This window comes from Monodon monoceros, unplaced genomic scaffold, assembly GCF_005190385.1.
Source record: "Monodon monoceros isolate NGI ecotype Baffin Bay Population unplaced genomic scaffold, NGI_Narwhal_1 Super_Scaffold_22, whole genome shotgun sequence".
Taxonomy (NCBI): Eukaryota; Metazoa; Chordata; class Mammalia; order Artiodactyla; family Monodontidae; genus Monodon; species Monodon monoceros.
This window is the reverse complement of record NW_021703779.1, coordinates 50060493-50065497: the sequence shown is the minus strand read 5'-3', so window position 1 is coordinate 50065497 and position 5005 is coordinate 50060493.

Below are 5005 nucleotides of genomic sequence, written 5' to 3'. Positions count from 1 at the left end.
CTGACTACTATCTTGGCAGGGGTGGACTTTTCACTCTTCCCTCTGCACCACCACCCTGGTCCCCAGCTGTCACTCACCTCCAGGCCTCTCAGGGGTTCCAGCCAACGACCAAATCCTCACTGCCATCATATCCTATGCCTTGTGGTGTGTGTGTGTGTGTGTGTGTGTGTGTGTGTGTGTGTGTGTGTGTGGCAAGGGTAGGCTGTAGGGTACAAGCTAAAATTGACTGAGAAGCTAAAAACCTGAGTTTTGGAGGCTCCATCTTCCCATCTCTAACAAACACTATGTCTTATCATGCCAGGGACACAATAAACCCAAATGGGGTGAGAAACAAAACATTTCTCAGGGGCATTGCAATATTGTAAGATAAGAGCTGGATCCAGAGTCGACCAGTCTGGGTTTGAAACCTATATTTGTCAATTTCCAGCATTTTGACCTTGAGCTACTTCTCTCACTCAGCCTCAGAGTCTTCACTTGTAGCACTATTGAGCTATAGATAATATATCCACTAGACTAGGCTTTCTCAACCTTAGCACTATTGACATTTTGACCCAAATAATTTATTGTTGAAGTTGCCTTGTACATTGTGGGATGTTTAGCAGCATCCCTGTCCCTCACCTACTAGATGCCAGTAGCATTCTTCTCCCCTCAGGTTGTGACAACAAAAAATGCCTGCAGACATGCCAAATATCCCCTGTGGGTAAAATCACTTCAGTTGAGAAGCACTGTCCTAGAATACAGAGTTATTAGGAGGAATGGACATTAGAAGCACATTGCAATTTGTTGAATCTATGTATTTTTTTTACAAATTTTTAGAATTTTGATTAGAGAAATACAGAAGTAGATTGGTTTGTGAGTCAAACAAATGAGAATGTTGGATGGTTAGACTGTGCCTTCATTTGGAGAGTTGAGAAGAGAGGATTGAAAATAGGGTGAACTGCTAACATATATATATGGAATCTTAAAAAAAAATGGTTCTGAAGAACCTAGGGGCAGAACAGGAGTAAAGATGCAGACGTAGAGAATGGACTTGAGGACATGGGGAGGGGGAAGGGTAAACTGGGATGAAGTGAGGGAGTGGCATGGACATATATACACTACCAAATGTAAAATAGATAGCTAGTGGGAAGCAGGCGCATAGCACAGGGAGATCAGCTCGGTGCTTTTTGACCACCTAGAGGGGTAGGATAGGGAGGGTGGGAGGGAGACGCAGGAGGGAGGGGATATGGGGACATATGTATATGTATAGCTGATTCACTTTGTTATAAAGTAGAAATTAACACACCATTGTAAAGCAATTATACTCCAATAAAGATGTTTAAAAAAAAAAAGAAAAGAAAATAGGGTGACCAACGATCTTGTTCTGCCAGAACTCAGGGAGTTTCCCACAACGTGAGACTTTCAGTGCTAAAACCAGGAAAGTCTTGGGCAAACCAGGGTGTCACTCTAGTTAAAAAAGGCACCGCCAGTATGTATTGTACTGCATTGCCAGGCATTGTATTGGGCACTTTACACATATTGCTCAATCCTGGCAGGCAGGCCTGTGACAAAAGTATTGATCCAAAACAAATATACTGCTAGTTATTTCTCCAGAAAAAAAAAAAAAAGGAACTTATTCCAGATCAGCAAAGAATTGCTATTTGGGGTCTGCAGCCATGGTGAGCCACATGCAATTCTCCAGCAAAAATGGCGAGGAAAACTCTTTTACGGAGGGAGAAAGGAAATTGGGAGGGCTGTAGTAAACGAACAGTTCATGATTTTTCATTGGTTGAGTTGTGACTGGCTCTCATTGGCTGAGCTCTTCCCAGGCAAGAAAAGGGAGTCTTTCTTCTTCCTGTTGGGCTCTGCTATGTCATAGGGTGTGAAAACTCCCCGTTCTGGTCTCCTGACTCCATTTAATTGAGGTTTCTGTTTATTACATTGGGTTGGCCAAAACATTCATTCAGAATTTTCCGTAAGAGGTTATAGAAAAACCCGAACGAACTTTGTGGCCAGCCCAATATTTTTTACAAAAGTGATATCTTTATTTCCTTGGATAGGTAACCAAGACTCAGTGCAGGAGGATGGTCTAGACACAGACATTTGGGCAAATTCACTCAAAGGAGGTGAAATGGTTTCAGGCCTTCCAAAAACCCAGTGGGATGATCCAGATTCCATTCCACCCCACTCTGGGGTCTTCTTCCCTCTAAGTCCTTGGCCCAAGATGCAGCCAGTAACTTGATAATGAGAGTATGGACATATGATTCTGAACATACCATGCCCAAAGCCTTCGGCATGAAGTGGACTGGAATGAGCCTCCTCAAAATATACTCTACATCAGCAAAATCATCTCCAAGGGTAAAGAGATGGTAATAAGGAATGGGGGAGCCCCAGGAAGAGGCATCTATAAGATTATCTGGGCTCCTTTGGGGGCATTACCCTTGAATAGGAGGAGGTGGGGTAGGAGAGGTGAGTGGAGTAACTTGGGGCAGAAAAGAGACAGTAAATCCAACGTGCCATTCTGGAGCTTACATTTCCTCAGTGCACCATCATTTCCCAGGAATCCTCAGCACTCTGCCCAAATCCCTACCGGAAAAAACAAAAAACAAAAAACAAAAAACAAACCTTTTGCCCCTGGAAAGGTCTGCTTAGTTGTCTGGCATCACAAGCTCTTGCCAGGCTTTTTGGAAGGAAGCTTTCTTTTCTGGGATGAGGAATTTTCTTTAGGGAAGTCTGGGGCTTTCTCTGCTAATTGCTGGAAAATATGCTGTCTATCTGTCTCTTCTGCCTGCATTTTAATGTCCTAAACAGCTATCCTCACTCTAGCCTTAGCAACTTGAAAACAGACTTGCATTTTCTCCTAGTACCCACAGTAGAATCTGAGCTGCTCACTTCTTTCCATGAGTATCTTTTGATCAAAGGCCAGGATTTATTAGTACTGCTGTTTGCCTAATAGGAACTGCCCACTCTATCGCAGTTTCTTTTCCTCTCTGAAGTCCAAGGCTGCCATAGAATTATGTTCCCCTTCCTACTTCTACTTTCTGGTCTCTGGCTAGCCAGAGAGACTCCAAAAAGGATGAGGAAGCATGCTCACATAGATTCACTCTCATACTTAAAAACTTCTGAGGCAAACTCTCCTAGAAGCGTGAACTGTTGGAGTTGGAAGGACCTTCAGAAGATCAGCCAGTTTAACTCCCTAAGCTTAGAGAAGGGGAGGCAGTGATGACCAGAAAGGCCAATGGCCTAGCACAAGATCACTCAGCAAGTTGTGGACTGAATCCGGCACTAGAATCCACAGCTGCTGGAATCTAAATTATCATTCAGAAGACTTTTTACTTTCTGAACACTACCCTAGCCCTGGTACAGACAAAGGGACTGAAAGTTCTAGCTAGGAGTCTGGCTATGTGATACCTTGAGCTGAAGACCAGTCTGCTGATTCCTTGCTCCTTGGAAAGGTCAGTGTCTTCACTGAAGTGCTCAGCACCAGCAGGACAGCCTTGGAGTGGGGACAGAGGAGGCCAGATCATCAGAGGGATTGGTGAGGTGACCAATATCTCAGTGGCTTTCACTGCCGGGTGTGATCCTGAATGTAATTCATTTGCCTAGGTTGGCATAATTAAGTTAAATAATTGACTTTTCTTTATGTTTTTTTAATTACATAAATCTCTATTAAACTACTGCCACAGGTCAGCAACATGTGTTTAAGATGAAAGACCCGAGCAGCTTTTCTCGTTTTGCATTGTTTTCTTTTTCCTGGACATGTGTGCTGTGGGTTGTGATTTTAGACACATATGTATTATATGTTGTCTGCTGGGAAATTGTTTTGTGGTTTTCATGAAAGAATGAAGTAAAGAGCAGGAACTTTAGAGACCAACATACGAGAATTCTAGCCCCAGATTTTTTTTAACATCTTTATTAGAGTATAATTGCTTTACAATGGTGTGTCAGTTTCTGCTTTATAACAAAGTGAATCAGCTATACATATACATATATCCCCATATCTCCTCCCTCTTGCGTCTCCATCCCATCCTCCCTATCCCACGCCTCTAGGTGGTCACAAAGCACCGAGCTGATCTCCCTGTGCTATGCGGCTGCTTCCCACTAGCTATCTATTTTGTCCTGCCCCTAGGTTCTTCAGAACCATGTTTTTTTTAGATTTGATATATATGTGTTAGCATACAGTATTTATTTTCCTCTTTCTGACTTACTTAACTCTGTATGACAGACTCTAGGTCCATCCACCTCACTACAAATAACTCAATTTCATTTCTTTTTCATGGCTGAGTAGTATTCCATTGTATATATGTGCCACATCTTCTTTATCCATTCATCTGTCGATGGACACTTAGGTTGCTTCCATGTCCTGGCTATTGTAAATAGTGCTGTAATGAACATTGTGGTACATGACTCTTTTTGAATTATGGTTTTCTTAGGGTATATGCCCAGGAGTGGGGCTGCTGGTAGTTCTATTTTTAGTTTTTTAAGGAACCTCCATACTGTTCTCCATAGTGGCTGTATCAATTTACATTCCGACCAACAGTGCAAGAGGGTTCCCTTTTCTCCACACCCTCTCCAGCATTTATTGTTTGTAGTTTTTTTTGTTTTCTTTTTTGTTTTTTTGTTTTTTGCAGTACGCGGGCCTCTCACTGTTGTGGCCTCTCCCGTTGCAGAGCACAGACTCCGGACGTGCAGGCTCAGAGACCATGGCTCATGGGCCTAGCCACTCCGCGGCATGTGGGATCTTCCTGGACCGGGGCACGAACCCGTGTCCCCTGCATCGGCAGGCGGACTCTCAACCACTGTGCCACCAGGGAAGTCCTGTTTGCAGATTTTTTGATGATGGCCATTCTGACTGGTATGAGATATCTCATTGTAGTTTTGATTTGCATTTCTCTAATGATTAATGATGTTGAGCATTCTTTCATGTGTTTGTTGGCAATCTGTATATCTTCTTTGGAGAAATGTCTGCTTAGGTCTTCTGCTCATTTTTTGATTGGGTTGTTTGTTTTTCTGATATTGAGCTGCA